The sequence below is a fragment of the Drosophila innubila genome, chromosome X, assembly GCF_004354385.1.
Source record: "Drosophila innubila isolate TH190305 chromosome X, UK_Dinn_1.0, whole genome shotgun sequence".
Lineage (NCBI taxonomy): Eukaryota > Metazoa > Arthropoda > Insecta > Diptera > Drosophilidae > Drosophila > Drosophila innubila.
In genome coordinates this window covers 40,114,323-40,125,482 of record NC_047626.1, presented here as the reverse complement: position 1 = coordinate 40,125,482, position 11,160 = coordinate 40,114,323, and the positions used below count along the sequence as shown (strand labels likewise).

Here is an 11,160-nt window from a genome sequence, read left to right as displayed (position 1 = left end):
TTTATGTTCTAAGTCTATCTTAGCTAAGGTGGCGAAGCGAGGCGAATTCGCCCAGACAGACCAACTACAGCATTATTATGCTGTCGCTTCGCCCTAAACCTAACTTACATTAGACTTTAAAATATTTATTGTGTAAATACGAAGAATATTAAAATATCAAATTTAAAGAGCTGAAGTGCGCCAACAACCCCCATATCTCAAGAACCAGGTGAGTAAGAACTTGAACAAATTTTTTAGTTTTAAGCTAAAAATACAGAAACACGGAATGCCACAACTAATCACAAATACTATAAATCTTTTCTAACAACTTATTTAACATTTTTCGTATTGACACTTTTTTTACTTTGTCAACCAAAGAGACACAATTTGCGCTAAAGTTGCAAGGAAATTGGCGTGCTTTTACTTCACGTGGCAACTCTAAATCAACTGACTTTGATCGAGCCTCAAACATTAAGGGTAGTCCCGATAAAAAAATAAAAATAAATTGTTCTCATTTATGAAAATTTAGATTTAGAAAATCAAAAACATTTTAAGATTTCGAACAACAAATAATTTGACTTTATGCCAAAATATCGGACTTTTTCCCACAGTGCATAGGCCAAAAATCAAAAATATTATCACAATATGCAAACAAATTGTCTTTAAAATGTCCAATCTCCTTAATGGCAAACCGGTATTTTTCTAGAATGTAAAAAACGTGTATAATTTGAGTTTTTAAATACACGTATGATCAGGTCCGAGAACATTTATTAATTGAATTGAAGTTTACAGCTTAAGCTGGTAGGGACACGAAAAAAATTAGTGATGTAAAAATATATCGAAATATTGACAACTCGATTTTTGCGGAAGCGATTTTCTGGAGTTAGTTCAAAGGCTAGCTTTGTGTCTCTATGTTCTGTTTTAGCAATGTTGCAAGTTCAACATTCGTTAATAATGTTTTGTATTAAATTCTGATAATCTGAATAGTAGTATTTTTCTTTGAAAATTACTGTTAATTTTTCAATACCTGGGTGCAATAATTTCTTATGTGTTTTAACGATACATTTTTTAAATTCAGCATATGTTTAAATGTCTGTTAGCATTTTATTTGATCTCATTACTTTTGTTAAATTATTTGGACTAGTCTTATGAAAATAGTGCAATACATTAACTTCATTATTGTTACTTTTAATAAATTCTATTTGTCTGTTGTAATAGTTAATTGGTCTTTCTGTTATTGAAATATAACTTTGATTATCTTTTTGTGCGCTATGCACTGTTGCTGCTGTACTGTTGGAATTTTCTCCTAATAAATTATCTTCTAGTTTAATTCTTGATAAAGCATCTGCGACATAGTTTTCTTTTACTGGGACACACTTAATGTGATAATCAAATTTATTAAGTCTTATTTTCCATCGTTGTAATTTCATATTTGGTTCTTTAACATTGTTTAACCAAACTAATGGTTTGTGGTCACTGAGAATTTCGAATTTTCTCCCGCACAGATAGGACCTGATATATTAAATGATATATAAATGGCTAAAAGTTCTTTTTCAATTGTTGAGTAGTTTATTTCATGTTCGTTTAGTGTTCGGCTTGCGTAGCATATAGGTTTATAGTCTTGAGATAGTACCGCTCCTATAGCAATATTGCTTGCATCTGTAGTTAATGAGAACGGCTTTTCAGAGTTGGAGTAAATTAACATTGGATCCGAAGCTATAAGTATTTTTAATTTTTCAAAAGCTGAAATGTAATCTTAATTCTTTACGTCAATAACTGCGTTTTTCTTTAATTTCAATGTCATGGGTTTTACAATGTTTGCAAAGTTTGGAATAAGTTTTCTATAGTAACCGCAAAGTCCTAAGAATGATTTGATTTCCTTTGTTGTTTTTGGAATTGGATATTTTTGAATGGCATCCACTTTAATTGGGTTCGGTTTTATACCTTCAGTTGTTACAATATACCCAAGGAATTTGGTTTCCTTTTTCATAAATTCACATTTGTCTAGCTGTAATTTTAAATTGGCTTCTCTGAGCTTTTTGAAAACTCTTTTCAATTACAATATGTATTCTTTCAATGAAGTGGAATATACTATAATATCTTCCATACAGACCAAACAATCTTTATAGATAAAATCTTCTAAAAGATTATTCATGCAACGTTGAAAAGTTGCAGTCATACGAGTATACTTATAATGGCCGTTTTTTGTTGAAAACGCGGTCTTTGGAATTGAATCAGAATCCATTTGAATGTGATGGAAGCCTTTTGCTAGATCAATGGTAGTGAAATATTGACATCTTCCAAGTTTGTCTAATATATCATCCATTATCGGGATAGGGTATTTATCATCGATTGTGATTTCATTATGGTTTCGATAGTCAATGACTATTCTAAATTTTTGATTTCCCGATGCATCACTTTTCTTTGGTACAATCCAAATTGGTGAGCAGTAAGAGGAATTTGATTTGCGAATTATTCCCTGATCTATCATTTCTTTAATTTGTTTTTCTATCTCTTCGTCATATACTTGAGGGTATTTGTATGGTCGTTTGTAAATGGAATCTTCGTGTTTAGTTTGAATGAAATGCTTAATTGTACTGGTGAAAGTCAAATTTTCATTTTCTTTGTACTGTATGTCTCTAAACTCGAATAAGATTTTAGTTAATTTATTTTTTTCTTCTTCATTGAGATGCTCTAACCTGTACTGATTACTTTCCTTAAGTTCATTTTCAATTGCGAAATTAAAAGGCCTATCTTCTGTAAGAGGTGTGTCCAGGCAATCAATCGCGGTGTCTTTTGTAAGTAGTGGTTCACAGCTATTAAATGCTGTATTGTCCCTTACAAAGTCTTCATGATTAAATCTCATGATAAATTGATACCCGCTCAAAATTACAACTTCTTCCTTGTTATTAATTTGTAATTAATTGGCTTCGAGGTATTCTCTATTAGTACATCGTAATTTTCTGAAAATTCGTGTGTATAAAATTTTTGGTGTTACGGACAGAGTTTGTTAGGGGCTACAGAAATACTTTGGTTGAAATTGATATTTCCATTTATTGTATGAACTTTTAGTTTACAAGTGGTAATTGGGAATTCTAGAAAATTTTTTCTCATTAAATTAATAGAAGATCCTGTATCTATTTCACACCTGAGATGTTGGTTATTCATAATTAATCGAATAAAGGGGTTTCTTTGATTTGGGGTCCGAGGCTGCTTGATGAAAATTTTCAGCTGTACCCATTTTGTACTGACCACTATTACTTTCTCATTGTCTTTTGACTGGTTGATTTGAAGTACCAGGGCTATTTCTATTTGGTTGGTAATTCATTGGGTTACTAACTCTACCTTGATTGAGGTTCTGTTTGAATTCTTGATGCAATTGCTGATTGCTTTCGTTCGGTTTTTGCGGATTATTATTTTGATAATTAACATGCATATTTTGTGGATAAAAGCTTTGATATGCATTTCCATTATTCCTGAGAGAATCATTGCCTGATGGGTATGAAGTATTATTGTTACCGTTTGGTTTTGGTCGGTCCGAAACGTTAGCTTCGTACAGTCCTTCTCTTTGTGCTACCTGTTTCAATTTTTTTACTGTCGTAATGTCATGTCTAGCAAGTGCCATAAATATTCTGTCTGGTAGTTTTCTTGAAATTACGTCCTTAACTGTGTTGTTCATGGCATTTGTGCATAAAATTGTATTTGAAGGTATTCCTTCTAGCATTAACCTGTTTGATATTACAAAAGTCTTATACTCTAGGTCTTCGATAAACTTACGGACACTGCCATTATAATTGGTATTGTATAATCTACGTAAAAGTTCTTGATAGGGCGGCTGTGTTTTGAATTCATCGATATGGCTGTTCCTTAATCCTGTCCAATTTGTTGCTGCCGCAATTGGGATACACGTTGAGCTGCTCCAGTCGTCTGCATCTCAATGGCTCCATATAGGACACTGTGTTGTCGTACGTCTTGGGTTGGGTATAGTTGTAGAACATAATCGACTCTTCTTATGAAGGCTGCTAGCTCTTCAGTTGTTCCATCGAAGGTTTGAATTATTTGGATTTGTCCAAGGGCTTGCTTCAGGTGATGCCCTGATAGCTCCATTATTGGTGGTGGTACCATTTTAACTTTGGTTTTGTTTTCTTTTTGATTCGAAAATGTGACCTGGAATAGTAAATATCCTTTAGTGGTCACAAAATCACAAAGTTAATTTTACGTTTAAATAAGCACAATCACTTTTGTTTTAGCCTAGGAAATTAGTTATCCTTTAGTGGTTAAACTTGATTTATTGTAACTTATTTACGCACATAAGTTCTTTAGCGGATGTGTATTAAATTAGTTTCACTTTATTAAAGTTCAACGTTATTTGACTTGGGATATAGCGAATCCTTTAATAGTCTATTCAGTTGATCAATTTTTCAAAAACACTTAACACATCCTACCGGCTGCGCCAATAACAATGTTCAATCCGGTTTAGTTATAAAAAAATAAACTTTATTTATAATACGGAAAAGGCGAGCATTCGAGTTAGAGAATAAATCTAGAACAATCATAAAGAGTGTTGGCGACGCTTAGCAAACCTCGGCTGTGGAATCTTGGATATGGAATCTGCTCTTAAGTAAACAGAGATCTTAGGGATCGCTCTTATAAGATAACGAACGTTTGGGGTGCTAAGCAACAGCTTGGATTTGTGCCGCGTTGACAATACTGACCCTTAGTGAGCTAGCGGATGTTTATGTTAACATTAGGCTCGTGGGAGCACTTGAAATGTTATTTTCACTGGCCCTCTATTCTTATTGATATCTTATTTCTTGATACGGGAATGTGCTAAGGCATACATAAGTGAGGTGTCGTATTAAATAATATAAGTGGGTATGTGTAGTGGATATGTCACTATATATATGTATCGATATGTATATATACGTAGAACATGATAGGGAAGACCAGCACTTTGGCCATAAATCTTGTTGTCCAGTCTGGTCAGTGTCTAGCATCGCTACCGTTCCATAGACCAAAGGAAGCCGACGTGTTAGTAGGTGCCTGCTGGCAAGCGGCAGCAACGATTATAACCGACAAATATTCATCTCACCCAATTTTTCTATGAATTGTGCGTACGATAGTTCATGATTAGTGTATATGTTTTTTGTTTATTTGTCAGCTATTTAGCTTTTTCAATTAAATTATTAAGCAATTATTGAAAACAAATAATTGTTTTTATTTACATTTTGTTGAAGTTTTTTTGCTGATAAATATTAGTAAAATTTATTGTAGGAATATTTTATAGGTATTTATATAAAAAATCGTATATAAATATATTATAATTATAGGAGTAAAATAAATTGTACATTTTTCTTTGTTATTTTTTTTATTGTTATTTATTATTGTTATCTATTATTTGTTATATATTAATTGTTATTTTTTAATTGATATATTTATTATTTTGGTTGAACCAAAAGCACATATATTTATAAATACGTTAAATTAAATTAAATAAATTAAATAAATAACAAATTTAAATGGTAACTGGAACCAGTGCTAGGAAAAAGAAGATTCACAGATTAGCAAGAAAGTATTTAGAAGTAGGACAGTTATTGAAACGGGATAAACAGGGAATGAGCGTGGCCAACAAAGGCAATCCGTCGGTGGGGCGCAAATTAAGACGCAGCCAGCCGGAATAGAGGAGTAGAGGAACTGGGTGTCACGACGCGGGCGCAGTCTGCTAAACACAGCGCTGAATCAGAGGCTGAAAGGCAAGATTTGCCCCCAATGGAGTCGGATATGTCACTACAGGGTGCCGTGGGAGGCACAAGTCAGCGCACAGGAACAGTACCGTAACAACGCTATTCCGAATTCCCGAAACAGGCGAATGCCGGTGTCCAGTGGGTTAATCCCGAAGGGAATGCAGCGCCCTACGAACTCCCGAGTGAGATTCGGTCGGCAATAAACGTCGCCATGTTTAAGGCTTTGGAGACACAATTGTCAGAGATGCTAGGGCTTATGATGGATATCCAGGATACCATTAGGTACACGAAGCAAGCGGATCCCTCTCAAGGAAAGCCACTTCAAGAACCAGCAGGATCACTCGCGGCTCCCTCAAAGGAGACGGCTCAACACGGTGCTGGAAATTGGATGGAAAGCAGGGAACTGGAAAGGCAGCAGAGAGCCCAAGCCGGATATGAGAGTCGTCGGCCAAGCCACGAGCGAAGGCGACACCGGGCCGTTTCACCAGGGTCAAACACGGCCGAACGCGCGGAATCCAGATCAGATGCTGTGCAAGTTCGTCGCAGGCTGACGTTTGATGGAAGCTCTAAAAGTATGCCGGTAAAGGAGTTTATCTTTCGCGTGGAGCACATGCAGAAAGCTTACCAGTTGCCCTGGTCAGAGGTGATCCGAGATTTCCACCTGCTAGTGGACGGTCGAGCGAAGGATTGATTCTGGATGCATGCGAGGACCGGGCGGATGATGGATTGGCCCAATTTGCGATATGCGTTGCAAGTCCAAATCCAGACTCGGAAATCCAGCTTCGAGGAAGAGCAGGAGCTTAGGGAACGTCGTCAACGACCGGGCGAAAGCGTCGAAGAATACTTGCAGGAGATGTTGGCTCTCAGATCCAGGTTGGACACCCCCTTCTCGGACCGTAACGGCTCTCCTTCCTGCCTTCCCACCATCAAACTAGATACTTCCTCCAATAACAATTTAGCCTTAAGTTCAAAAAAAAAAAATGGAAAACATAGATACTATAAAGAATATCATATTATTAAGAGGTAGTACGCACCCTAAGCAGCCCAAGTGGTCGGTAAGATAGCCCGTAGAAGTTCGGCGCGTAGCCTATGAGGAGGCCAGAGCACGGATCTTCGATCAGCAATCCACATAAGAAAACACGCAGGCCGGAACCACTTCCCGAGTGCAGCAACCCAGAACACGATACCAGTCAAGGAATCAGGAACGCCGACGGGTGTGTGAATCGGTGAAGATGGTGGTCAATGGCAACAGGCGGGATTTTGCCGAAGTACAGCTGCATGGTCATCTCGTGTTGGGTCTATTGGACACAGGAGCTTCCGTGAGTCTGCTGGGAGCAGGCGGGCTAGAATTGCTTTAGCAGCTGGGATTGCGAATGACACCAACGAAGACCACGGTGCAAGCAGCAGGAGGCACGAGGCACAAAATCTTCGGACGCGATGGTCCAGTACGCAAAGATGGAAAGATCGCTTACGCTGTATGTGTGTCCTTCTCTCCAGCAGCCCCTTTACTTAGGTATCGATTTCTGGCGGAAGTTCGGACTTGCACATAACATCGTGGGAGTCGAGGCATTGGACTTGGTGGAGTCAGAGTTTCTGACGAAGAGCGTACCCGTCGAGCCACACTCTTTAGATGCATCACAACAGCAGAGAGTGGAAGCACTGAAGGTCAAGTTTAGATCATACGAGCGTGAAGGATTAGGGAAGACTCACCTAGACCAGCTGGTAGCAGTGCCCGTAAAGGAGCGGTTTTATCCGGTGTCTCCAGCAGTCCAGCAATTGCTGTATGCAGAGGTGGATGAGATGCTGCGACTCGGAGTGTAGCATGTTACATGCCGAACAAGCATATGCCCACCATATTGTAGTGTATACAATATGTAAAGTGGTCATATGCCCAAACCAAATGTTGAACGTTCGGTCCCAAGCGCATTCCAATGTATATGCCTTCTCCATGTACATATAACCATATATACAAATACATATGGCATGCTATATACTCCCGTTCTGCCGTTGCTTTGAGCAACACTCCAAAACCTTTTATGTAATTTAAGCTGAGTCCATTTGAAATAAAGAGAGACCGATTCATTACGAATTGGGACAACTAAAAAGAAGCAAGTGTTTTCTTTTAAAAGAATATTAACAATAATCCTTTTACAATGCCTATCCGCTCCAAAACATCGAGTCGATACTGAACCGAGTGGATGATGCCGTGTATATCAGCAGCGTTGATTTAAAGCACGCGTTCTGGCAGATAGAGCTCGATCCGAAGAGTAGGGAGTACACGGCTTTCACAATTCCGGGTCGGCCTCTCTATAAATTTCGGATGATGCCGTTTGGATTGTGCAACGCTGCACAAAGGTTGTGTCGACTGATGGACCGCGTCATACCCCAGGCACTCCGAGGTAAGGTGTTTGTATACTTGGATGATCTGCGTATAATCTCCAAAACGCTTGAGGAACACATGGCACTAGTATCCAAGGTGGCGAGGTGTCTGAGCGATGCGAACTTGACGATCGGGCTGCAGATATTCAACTTATGTTTCAAGTACCTTCGGTACCTGGGATATGTCATCGGCGTGGGGATGTTGCGAACGGATCCAGAAAAGGTGAAAGCGATTCGCCAAATTCCAGTACCAAAAAGCGTACGGCAGCTGAGGAGATTCTTGGGAACTTCCGGGTGGAACCACAGATGCATCCGCGACTTTTCAGGTCTATCTGCAGCACTGACGGATTGCTTGAAGGAGAAGACGAAGTTCAAGATGACAGATGAGGCGATCACAGCGTTCCATGCCCTCAAGTCCTGGTTCACCCGGATTTTAAGCGTCCATATTTTATTTTATTCTCAGTGGAGCGCAGCTCAACTACAGCGTCACGGAGAAGGAATGCTTGGCAGCGGTTAAGGCCGTCGAGAGATTCAGACCCTACGTGGAGTTAATGTCTTTCACCATAATCACGGATCACGCCGGATCTTCACGGATCTTTGAAGAATTTGGAGGGGCGGCTGGCGAGGTGGTCCATGGCTCTGCAGACGTTCCAGTTCAAGATTGAGCACCGGAAAGCAAAGGACAACGTGGTGGCCAATATGCTGTCCCGTCCGTTCAAGTTGGAGGAGCTGAATATCTTCGATTTCGAAACCACGGCGTTTGAGAGCGACGAATACTTGGAACGGCTTCAGTTGGTGGAGGAGAACAGAGCACAGTTCCCAGACCTTCGAGTCGAGGAAGGACTCCTGTTCAAACGCGCTCAGTTTGCTCGTGAGGACACGGAGGAGTTCCAGTGGAAGTTGTGGATTCCGGAAGCCATCACTAGCACTCTTATTCAGCAAGCACACGAGGGAGAGACCAGGATGCACGAAGGTGTGGCCAAGACGCTGGGGAGACTCCGGCAGTTTTATTACTGGCCGAGGATGACCGTAGAGGTGCGGGAGTATGTGTTAGGGTGTGACACGTGCAAGGAGACGAAGCACACCACCCAAATAACCAGACCTCCAATGGGAAAGAAGGTGATCACGGACCGTCCCATGCAGAAGATCTACCTGGATTTCCTGGGAAAGTATCCGAGGTCAAGGAAAGGAAACGCGTATTTTCTCATCGCACTTGACCATCTCACAAAGTTTGTATGGCTCAGAGCAATCTCAAAAGCGACAGCGGTAGCGACTGTAAAGGTTTTAAAGGACGATATATTTCCGCAGTTTGGAGTACAGGAGGTGATACATACCGATAACGGGAAACAGTTCACGTCGCAGGAGCTCGGAGCGTTCATAAATCACCATGGAATCACCCAAACTAAGACCGCAAATTACTCGCCGCAGACGAATGCTTCGGAACGCGTAAATCGGTCTGTTCTGGCAGCAATTAGGATTCACGTGAGCGAAGACCAGACGACGTGGGTCGAAAAGTTGCCGGAGATCCAGGCGGCTCTATGCAGTGCAGTCCATGCGAGCACAGGAGTGTCGCCGTACTTTGCCAAGTTTGGGCAACACATGCTCCTGAGCGGTACCGACTACGCACTGGCGAGAAAACTAGGTGCTTTGTAGGATGCGGCGATAGCACCGTTGGCCCGCTCGGAGAAGCAGCAGATTTACAGAGCCAGGATCCGGGAGACGTTACATCAGGCCTACGAGAAAGCAGAGAAGAGGTACAACCTAAAGGCTCGGAGGATACAGTACTTACCTGGCCAGGAAGTGTACAAGCGGAATTTTGTGCTCAGCGATTTCCGCCGAAACATTAACGCCAAATTCTGCCGGGAGTACGTCAAGTGCCGGATCGTGAAGGCAGTTGGGAACACTGCAAGTTGAGTTGGAGACACTGCAAGGCACTTCGCTCGGGATCTTTCATGCCAAGGACCTGAAGCAGTGAGCTTAGGCCCGGCTAACTCAGTCGGTAGAGCATGAGACTCTCAATCTCAGGGTGTGGGCGGTGGCCTACGTTGGCGCCTGACGTCAGAGCTTAATCCTTCTCTATGTCCAGTATTAGTTTAATTGAATCACACTGTCAACTTATATCGTCACAAATACTTACATTTGAATTGTTGTCGATGCCCCCCCTCTGACCCACAAGAGCTCTTTTGGTTGGGGAAGGCCGTATTACACAAAACACATAACATTTACGATTAACATACACATTCACAATATTTACAATCACACGCGTGCATATTATATGAATTACACATAATCAATAACACTTACTTGTACATTTGTTCAAAGGTTACGCACTTTACATAATTTGTTCACATTTAACTTAATTATTTTGCTCGCGCCACCAGCGATTGTAGGGTTGCCAGACCGTCAGATTTTGATGTTTGTATACATTTTTTGTTAATGGTATTCCGTTCATTGCTGTTAGGTGTTATAATTGTTAAATATTGAATATCGAAGGCAAATACAAACACGAAATATCGAACATAATTTAATCGCTCAAAGAAACCTCTACACGAGGTACAAGTCTAGTGACGAAAGCAATTTCTAGCCCCAAAATTTCTGATATCCAATTTTGTGCCAAACAAAATTCAGTTTAATCTAAAAATTTTAAATAAAAATATAAATTAATAAAAATAAGCTAAAATTGGCATTTTGCACTGTGAGCAAAAAGGGTGAGCTTCTTTGTACTAAAAATTTACTTTTTGCGCAGTGCCGAATTTTCGCTATTTTTTTTTATTAATTTATATTTTTATTTCAAATTGGCCAAAATGTAAGCTTAAAAACATTATATCACCTGTAAAATGTTACCCGACTACTTTAGAAAAAAAGTTATATCTGTAGCTTCTATGGTTTGGAAACTGTTTCAATTTTAGCGGGATTTAGCGTTTTCCCGCTAAACTAGCGGGAAATTGAAAAAGTCGTAGAACAAACATTTCTAGATATTCAAAGAGGAATAAATCCTCATAATTACATCTAAGCTTTTTTAGCGCTTTGATACAAACAGACAAACAAACAAACTGAC

The 11,160-nt window shown here is 39.9% G+C and overlaps 1 long non-coding RNA gene across 2 annotated transcripts; it reads right to left on the bottom strand.

The window, feature by feature from the left end:
* Positions 1–5,437: 5,437 nt before the first annotated feature.
* Positions 5,438–9,732, bottom strand: LOC117794034. 2 transcript variants are annotated; one of them, XR_004618344.1, is made up of 5 exons: positions 9,437–9,732; positions 7,434–9,375; positions 6,758–7,382; positions 6,349–6,683; positions 5,438–6,289 (listed from the first exon to the last, which is right to left on the bottom strand). It is a non-coding gene; the product is annotated as an uncharacterized LOC117794034 (long non-coding RNA). The 2 variants fall into 2 exon arrangements; XR_004618343.1 differs by having other exon boundaries at positions 6,758–7,347.
* Positions 9,733–11,160: the final 1,428 nt, after the last annotated feature.